The following is a 10,341-nucleotide window of genomic DNA, read 5'->3' as shown; positions in this document are numbered from 1 at the left end:
TAACTCTTGGACTAACATCGAGGTGTTGTGACAAAAAATTTCTGCCTTCATAAACACTTACTCCTGTAATCCTTGATCGGCCTCTTTGAAATTTAAATCATTTTAAAAATTATGGTATGTGAAAATCATACGATATATTTATTATGTGCGTGACACATAATGCAAATAAGATTTTTGAGGTTTGATGCAAGCATTTATTTTTCTATTTTTCAAATAGGTCAGAGACTTTCGCAAATTCTCCCAACGACTTACTGCTCGTTCTCGATTCTCGTAAAGGACCAACATCCATTGAGGCGTCTCTCATCGATGCAGGACATTATTCGACCCACACATGCGCCGGCGCAAAGGTAAGTGCGTTTATTTCAAGCGAGAGCATTTCTTAAGAGAAATCATTTTTTCATAAGCGGGGAACTGTGTGCATTTCATAACTGCACTTCATACGGAGTAGTTGATTTTTCGAGATGCTCCACAGAGAGACATCTCCTTTAATTAAATATTGCTTAACGAATGGAATACTTTTTATTCATCTTCAAGGAGTGTATACGGTGGCATTAGGATCGTAACCCGCCTCCAAAAATTAATGCGTACATATTCTTTAAGTGAGAACCTTTTTCTTAATGACCCCTGAGTTGCCGGTAGCTTTACTATTTTTTTATCAGTTGTTTAAAATTGTCCTAGGAATGATATTTTTACAATTTGCGGTTAAATCAATAAGCTATTTAAACTTTTTGTAGTCGGAAAATACTGTGATCTTAAGGATCGTTAATTTTGTTATTCTAGACTCTCTCTTGAAGTTCTATCCTACGCAGTTTCTTATCTTTTCATGATTCCTCGTTCAAATTAATTCGAAGTTCACCTTAGTATTTTACCATATAATTATCGGCAATGAATGAGAAATATCCACCAAATTCTTTCAAATATTTCGTGGTACCCTGTCCAAAAAATACTGAAAATCGTGATCCTTCCATTTATCCTGGAATCTTCCAGATAAAATTTTCAACACGAGAAATCCCTGATGATGACTTTGTAAGAATTCTATGGTCTCGGGCTCAACTTTGTGGAGGTTCATGTTCGTTTGAATGAAAATACTTTGTAACTTCCACACAATTTTTATTCGTACTACCGGTTTCAACGCTTCGGCGTAATCATCAGACCTGATGATGACGCCGAAGCGTTGAAACCGGTAGTACGAATAAAAATTGTGTGGAAGTTACAAAGTATTTTCCTTCAAACGGGTGACTTTGTAAGTCAAAACCTAGGTGAACAAAGTATTTCCTTTTCTGACGAGGAATCCCGAATCCATATTTTGTAACTCCGCTATTTTACTGCTATTCTTTCCGATGCAATAAGTTGCAGGCTCTATTGCAGAACCTAGGAAGTGCTAATAACAAATTGAGTACCTTCAGGCGTGATTTGGTGGAAGTCGAACATAATGAATAACTGATCGAAACGGAAAAGTACTACCATCAGTTATTCTTTAGGAAGTGTTATTGCTCATGTGAGTTTTTTTTAAGCATCATGATGGTTATGCCTACCTTTCTTTTTTTAAACGTCAACCAATGAAATCTTTCGGTAGTTACGCACTAAATGAATAGATATTCTCTTTTTCATACATCTAAGCCTTGGAAACCATGTACTCTCAGTGATAACAGTGGTGAAATTAAAAGTGAATGTATTGCTTTATATAAGATCTCTCCCATATCTCATTTTTAATGGGCATTTCAATACCTAAGGTCTATTGCACACGCTACCATGGAAGGACGAGGTGATATCCCCATCTTTTCTCCATGCGTGCCCGTTTATTTACAATTTGCACAAATGTCGCCTATGCATACATCATCGATGAGTAGACATTTTTAGCCAGACATTAGTAGACATTTTAGAGTAGACATTAGTAGACCATTATTTTTTTGTAGTCCATTTTAAGTGTTAAAAAATATCGAACAATCACAAATCATAATCAATCTCAGATCCTCACGGCGATTTGATGATATCAAGGAGACTTAGAAGTGTCGTTGCGTATGGCTCACCCGTTCTATTGCGTGGGAACGAGCTTCTTCAGGATGAAGTAATTGTGGCTGCCATTTTCACTCTCGCCTCCCCATTCGGACCTTTCTCTTTTTGTTTGGTGGCACTAACGGTCATTGTTGTTTTTGTTTGGGTTTATGCCCTCGTCATTGTTTGCTTTCATTTTTCCGCCGTTGACCCGGTGGAAGTTTTTCTTCGTGCTATTGACTTCCCCTCCGAGGGGTGGGGGAGAGGGGAGGAATAGCTGAGTTACTTCGCTCCTGAACACGCTCGCTGCTCTACGAAGTACTATAAATATTCATATAGTAAAAAACGTGAGGTTTATTTATTAAACGGCTTTGTTTCTGTGAGATTGAGACTATATAGTCTCTAATATTACCTAACCCCTAACACAGTAATGATGAAAATTACAGACTACCATAACCCAGGTGGAGGAAAACCCATCCAGGCGGGAATCGAAACTGGGACCACTGAATTGGTGGACGAAAAAGTTTACCTGGCGCCACCGAAACCGGCAAAAAAATTGTTTCCGCCCGGGATCGAACCGGGGACCTTGCGCGTGTGAGGCGCACGTGATAACCACTACACTACGGAAACCATTGATGGCATCTAGTAAAGCATAAGCTTTAGAATAAGTTTTATTTACTTGGAGCAATAATAGTAGATCAATTTGCTACGTAGATGGTCACCTGGTGACCGAAATACCGGTATTGGAGTTCTTCTTAATTATTTTTATTGGCCATAGGATTTTCTCCCTTGTGACAATTTGCTATGGTTAGTAAACACTACACACACATGTACTGCTCCGTGTTGACGTACAGAAATCACGAAATCATTCACGAAACTGTATGGAGAAATTTCACTTTGTTTGTTGTCAATATTATTTTAAATCTTAAACTCGCTACGCTTACAAGTAGTTTCCAGGTATCCTCCTGAATATTAATTTAATATTTTTTTTAACTAACATCCATATTTTAGCCATGTCAAGCTTCAGCTAGCCAGTCAGCCAAGGTGTTGCAATCATTGATGAGCGCATTGTTAAATCCGTATGGTAAATGTATGGGATGAAAATTGTTATAATTACAACAACGGCAATGAGGATTTGAGAAAGTAAAAACGTTAGTTAAATATTAACATTAAATTTCATAAACTTGAACGAGTGGAACATTATACCTACCTCGGATGAGTTTTGGACCAAAATGGTCAAGTTAGCAGGGACAGAAGAAGAATAATAATTACAATAGGCAAAGAAGCTTTCAGGAGAAATTAATGAAAAGGACTTTGGGTAAGGATGTTAAGAAAAGGCTCGTCACAACTTTTATTTGAAGCGCGGTTTTATACGGTGTGAAAACACGGTCATTGAAGTAGCATAATAGGCTAAAGTAGAATGGTGACTTTTGAAGTGCGGAGAATGATGGACAAGATGGAATAGAATGAAAGGAAAACAAACGAGGTAGTGCTAGGCTTGGTAAGAGGGGAGATAGGATTGTTAGGAGAAGTTAAAAAGAGGCTGGAGATATGGATGCATAGCGTTTTGATGGATAGTGGGAATGTCGAAGGCTCTAATAGAGGAGAGAATATTCGGCAAGCGAGGAAGGGACACGAATAGGATAGGAATGTTGGACGGAATGAAGGGAGATAGAATGTACACGTATGTATAATTGAAGAAAAGTGTGCTATGGGTTGCTGCGGTTTCTCCTGTTAGATGAAGCCAATATGTCTAGCTTTGTTAAGTTGCTCTCCATCCAAAATATATTTTAAACGCTACACTACCAAATAGTAATGATTTCGCTAATCTTGTTGGGATCCCCGTCTTGTGCGCGATAAGGAAGGAACACAAGAAGGTTTTAATTTTGATCAAGTGTAGTGAATATTTAATCATGCGATTTTACATCCGATCTCGGGCGAATGATCTGTCCTCCGCGGTTTCCCAGCAAGTCTTGTAATAGTGTTACAGCTAGAGAGAGAGAAAATGAGAGAATTGAGAAAGAATAAAATCAGTGTTTAGTGTTTCCTTCCCATAATTTGCTACCGTAATAAGGATAGAGTAAAACACCGAAAAGAGAAAATTAATCCACCAATACCAATTTTGCCCGTTCATTTTCAAAGGCCGATCTCCTAATACTCCGTGTCACACGGTGTATTGGAAAATAATTGTGCATATGCCTGTAGATACGGGACGTCCCGCGAGGGACCATAATCTTTTCTTTTCTTCTCTGACACGTATTGGCACATTTTTTTTGCTCCAAGCGTTCGACTCTAAGGAGATTGATCTTGGGCCAAACATGACCGCGCATAACCACGCATATCAGACGTAACAATTCTCGCAACGTGATTGGCGGCCCACGGAACCGAGAACCCCTGAAACTTGAACGTGGCTTCTGATATCTTTGTCGCTAGATTTCTACAGAGTAAACAATTCTACTGGGAATGCGGAATTCCGGGCGTGGGGATAATTACTCGACTTTCTCGGTTTTCTCAGCAGCACGAGTATGCGCGAGACCGTCGTACAGACGCGATCGATTTCCCCGCATGAGCCGCCAAAAGATCGTTTTACTTCACTGGTGGAGAACACGCAATCGAATTACGCAAAAAGGATGCCTCGATCGCGGAGGATTTCCATCGGTTGCGCCCAGCCACGCGATGGGAGTGGTGTGAAGAATTTTTACCCCTATTTCTCTTTACCTGCATAGCCACATTCACACGTTTACATCTTAAGTCTCAGCCAAGTTGCTACCAGAACGTGAGCCATTGAGTGTTGGACAACCCTGTCTTAATCATTTTATCGTGGGTATATCTAAATCGTTGTTCCGAAGATATTATTTTTATGTACCGCTTAACCTACTCTCTTATTGTCAATCTCACTGTCTAAGTGTAGTTAAGAGTCTATGATGTACTTTCTGTGATGCCTTTACCGTGAATTGTGAATATAAAGAGCAAGCACTTCACACTTGACTGTATTCGAGCCCATGCCTGGGGATCGAGATGTTGCGGTGGCTATCGTACTGGATTTCCACCCAGAGGGCCCGGGTTCAAATCCCGGTGTTGTTGAATATTTTTCAGAGGTATCTCGATCCCTAATTGAGGTGCTGTGTGGAGGGCACTTTGAGTGAGTACGCCGTCCGTCGGATGGGACGTTAAGCCGCGGACCCCTTGGCGCCTTTCGTAAAGAGTAGGCTAATGCCGACGCCGGGTTTCTCTCCACCCTTCATCCTTTCCTGTCCATCCCTAATGGTGAAAATGACCTCAGCTCTCGGTCGGCTCCCCTAAATACTACTACTCGAGCACATGCCTATGATCTAGAAACACATCTCCGTTCCTCCCAGCAAACTTCCCGAATTTTCTGTACGTACATACCTTTCCACCAGCTATGGATCATAGTAGTCCCATTCGCCGCTGGTAATATCCAGAAAACCGCAGTATTCAACCAAAAGTTTGATTGGATAGGTGAGGTTAGAGCTAACAACGAGACGAGTTACATAAAATTCTCAAATAAGGGTAATGGGGCCAGTTCCTTTCCTGTTGCTGACTGCGGGTCCGTAGATAGATCTCGTATTCGAAAAATTGCAGAGCTTAGTGAAGCCAAAGGTGCTCAGAGGCGTCACCCGAGGTTTAACCCGGAACCTCCGTTTATTACCCACAATGCCATACACAATGAGCTACCGCTATTCCCTCAAGATATTATAAGTTCCGTATTTCAGCCTTGTATTGTCACCGGAGACCCCGCGAATGCAATGGCATTTGGAGTAGTCCCTCGCGGAACTCACGAGTTCCTTCCGTAATGCAATTCATGGAGGATGTTGTTGGTCTCGCAATAATTCGACCGCGTCCACCTTCTAGAAGTTCATGCCATTGACCGCCGCCAAATGACGTCGTCTTTGTCACCTTGGGCAACGTACCTCCCGGAATAGAACAAGAGGATGTCCGTCAGTCGCCCCCTTTCCCTTTCCGAGAAGCTCATCACCACTGAGCCCTGGCACGCACTACGGCCTCCCATCATTTGAGCTGCCAACTGCTGAAATTCCCTCCCTTCGCTCGCAAGCTCGAGAGTGGGTTCAAGACGAGACTTCAAAACGTCCGGAGAGGATCTTTCCCTTTTTAATCAATTCGCTGCTCTTTGCCCGTTCCCGCTAATGGCCTAATCATCCGTGACACATTTCATCGTCCGCTGCTCTCTTATATCCCGGTATGAAAAGGAAGAACATCATCCATGACCCAGAAAAAGGCCTCGCTCATTAAGATAAGAGCAATAGCCAAAGTCTACTGCGTGCCGAGAGAAAAATATCGTGTGTATTGTGTGAAATCACACCTCTTATTTATCCCGTGCGATTAGAGAAATGGTTGTAATTGGATCATCACGGCCCCAAATTGAAAATTCCCCGGAATTGTTAAATTACTTATATTTTCATTAATAAAGAATAAATATTTGACCAAAGGCAATAGGAACTTCAATGATAATTTGACATGTTAACGAGTATGGATGTAAGATAGCTAGAATGAAAGTAAAAGCCATCCGGTGCTACTTCTCCCTCGGACGGCGGATAAAAATGCGTAAGTACAACGAATATAATTCCATCATATATTTTTTCTTTTTAGAATCACTAGAGGATAAGATATATGTAATATTTACATTTAAATATGTGTGGAAGGTATGTAAATTAATATTTATCTTTTAAAATCGAGCCGTGTGTATTTTTTTTGCATTAGAGGAATTCTGTGTTGGAAATTAAAGGGACGAGAACTATAAATTGCAGTCATGAATATTCTTGTAAAGAATAAAACTCGAGGGAGCATTAAAACTTATGTGGATAAAAACGACGAATTGGTGTAAAATATGAAACGATAGAGCGACGCATTAAAAAAATCTTGAAATGGCAAGTTATTTCGTTTGTTTCTTCACAAAATCCAAAAGAATTAACTCACTTTTGTAAAATTTACTCATTTATTTCTCAAATTTGTCAAAACTGCCACTCGGGGAGAAAATACTCATTAATTGGGCGCTGACTGACATTAATAAGGGTAATTTAGTATTTTTTTGTAATGGAGAGGTTAACGAGCGAAATAATAGATGCCTGGGAAATGTCGAGTGCGGTGGAAAAGGTAAAATAAACCCCGGAGATTTCAGTAACTAAGGTTACTTCAACTTAGCATTATTTTTTTTGTTAATTAGATTTTGTCTAATGTGTTCAACTGAAAATAGTGTACACAAAATATATCTTTTATTTTATGCGGCTCTTCAAGATGTCGGAATCTAACAGCATAACAATTCCAAGTTATTCTGGGGCAACGAGCGGTCATAGTTTCTCTACTTCTACAGCGAATAGTTTCTCTACTTCTTCAATAATTAATTAGTTTCGTAAATATCAATTCTTTGTGGCATTCCGGCAACCGCACGTGAGAGATTGAGAATTCAAAATTATTCATGAATAAGTTCACCAAAAAATTTAACATGCATGGCTGACTTAAAATATTACGACATTGGGATGAAGAGATTAGCCGCTGAAGATGCCAGCGCTTTGGAAATAATTTATTCGCGTATCTATGCCCAAACAAATCCCTTGGAGCGTTTTTGTTGACTTGAATTCAACCACTTTGACTGCTAGTGGTGAAGATTTTCAGAAGATGCTTTCGAGTTAATGATGATTTCATAATGTGACTGTTTAGCTTGAGGGAAAAACCACTGTGCTGGCCTCGGGCCACCGTAAATGTAGTACAAGGAAACTCTTGTGGCATTAGAAGACGCTAAGAAATGCGTAAACAAAAGAGGACCTCTTTGGTAAAGGAAAAATTGCATAATTCTTACGGATTTTTTTACTTGAGATGTTGAATTGAAGGTTATAGACTAAAGTGTAGCGTAATTTGAATTCGCCTAGCACTCAAAATGAAAACATCCTTATCTGAGAACTGGTGTCTCCATAAAATAATTCAAATTACATACATGTATGACCTTTTCGAAATGAATTTCGATCCAATTTGGCCATATCTACGTTTATGGTGATGGCGGCTTATGAAATGAAAACCGCATCGTGTGGTTGACCAGAACGAAAATTGTAATTTCATTTATGCGCATAGCTAATTAATACAGGTATGCGTAGAAATATTTTGTTTACTTCCTCATTGTCGGTGTTATGCGACTTTGTGTATTTGAGTGGCTTTGCATAAAAAACTACCAGGATATTTTTTTTCAAAAAAGCTTATTCCTGCTTTGCGAGTAATATGCATTAATTTAATGAGCTTACACGTATCAAACTGCATCAATGCCTTTGAGTGTGGCTTGGGAGAGGAGAGAGCTATTTTTCCGTTAAATGCGCGGCATTTAAAAAAAAACTTCATTCCTGTTCGTAGAACCTCAGACAAAGTTTGGACCATATTTATTTACCTTCTGTGGTAACTGCAGTTACGATTTAATGCTAAAGGTGGATTTATTTTTAAGGAAAACAGCCAGGCAAAATAATAAACATCCTTATTCCATGAGAATTTACGTGAATGTATTTTCATTACTGTGCTTGATATCCGGCAGCAAAGAAACAACGAGAAATTTTGAATATTTTAACTTACGCGGAATTACTGAATAAAGTCCTTTCTTTTAATGTGAGGCACTGCGGGTTTTTATTTCTCTCCCTTGTATGCGCTACTTCATTCGTTTGTCCTCTCCTCGGCGTTCGCCGTGTTATTTGCCTCTCTATAGAAATATTAAGGGAACCTTTTTACTAGCAACCTTTGAATATGACAGCATTGGCAATGATAAAATTAATTGCAACACATAAGGATAAGTAAAAGCAGAGGGAACAACTAAAAATATGAAAGCATAAATACTCTGATTTAAGTAATTGAAGGGCCAGTCGGTTGAAGTACTGAAGTCACCAGCGGAATTTCGTTTATAGTTGTTACAGTAATATACACATCTCGAGGCTAAAAAATAAAATTAAGAAAATCCAAAGCCAACTTGGGCCAACATAATTATACGCCTTCATTCTAAAGATGATCGGCTTGGAGCATATCCCTTTGCTATGATATTCAAATATGGAATACGGACGGAAAGAATCTAATTCTTGATCAAGTTTTGCACTGTTGTAGACCATTCCTTTTGGAAATATTCTTTTTGTTGAAACTAATGAGACAACCCGCATGTACCAAGCGATGAAATCATTCATTTCTATTTATCATGCCCCATCGGGAAATACGTATCGTAAATTTTTAGTTGCAGTAGTGTATGCCGAATTTAGGTCATTATTTCCTCGAAGGCAGAAACTCACTGGCTGTTCAGTAATAGGTGCGACTGCCAAAATGACGTAAACCATGCCTAGAATTTGACACATGCACCTGTAGTTTCGTGTCCTTGTTTGAATCTACGAGAACATCAATATGTTGGCTTTTTGATGGGTGATTATATTTATCAGATATTCTCTGTTGTTTACGAAGTTAATTGTAAGTATTATCCCTCACATTGCCATGCTTTTTTTTAATATGATTCGGTGCATTATATTATGCTAAATCATCTCCCGTTATGGTCTTGTAAAATAAGATACAGGCGTAGATTAATTTATTTTTGATGAAAATGGAGTTCTATTGGATCTTTGTCTATCATTTTACCAAATTAATATCAGGATTATATATTTTTTAATCGTATTATATTTTTATCATATGGTGACCTAGTTTTTATTGTTGAATTGCCGTACTTGTTGTATTTGAGTTGATATTCAGTGTCCATCTCTTTGTAATTCATACCTGAGTATTCTTCGAGTGATTTAGTTTAAAAAAAACGATGTAGTTATTTCATATCTCTCTGATATTTCTCTAATGCTTATTTTCATAATTCAATCGTATTCACGTATTGGCATATCTTCAGGCATGATTTTGCAAAGTAGACTTAAGTAAGACCTATAATATAATATTTTAAATTAAAAGAGACCAAAGAGGAAACCACGAGTTATTTTCCATTTAAAAGACACGTAAATGCGCGGCTGTGTCTCAACGGGAACCATTTCCTAACTGTGGTGGATTTTCCCATTTCCACCACCATTAAAAGTGGCAATGTCGTCGCGGTTCTACCACATTCCTTGTGCAAATCTCCTCCTTTGATCCACGTAACTGGCTAACCATGGCTGTTGGTCGTCTATGGTGTGGAGGAGGATGTGCCTCGAACACCGGCGTTGCGCCAGCAGCCGGAAATCAATGCGACGCTGGAAGGGTTTCTGGCTCGGTCAGTTAGACGGGATGGGCACTACAATTGAGTAATTTAATGCAGCAATAAATTTTTAATACTTAGTACTGACAATTTGCGAAACCAAATTCGTTAAATGATTTTTCAAA

General features: G+C 39.0%; 1 non-coding gene across 1 annotated transcript; it reads right to left on the bottom strand.

Moving 5' to 3' along the window:
• Positions 1–2,552: 2,552 nt before the first annotated feature.
• Positions 2,553–2,625, bottom strand: TRNAV-CAC (transfer RNA valine (anticodon CAC)). Its single transcript has one exon. It is a non-coding gene; the product is annotated as a tRNA-Val (tRNA).
• Positions 2,626–10,341: the final 7,716 nt, after the last annotated feature.

This window comes from Hetaerina americana, unplaced genomic scaffold (assembly GCF_022747635.1).
Source record: "Hetaerina americana unplaced genomic scaffold, ioHetAmer1.1.p SCAF_8, whole genome shotgun sequence".
Classification (NCBI taxonomy): Eukaryota; Metazoa; Arthropoda; class Insecta; order Odonata; family Calopterygidae; genus Hetaerina; species Hetaerina americana.
Note: the sequence above shows the minus strand (reverse complement) of the source record. Positions and strands in the feature narration are given on the sequence as shown.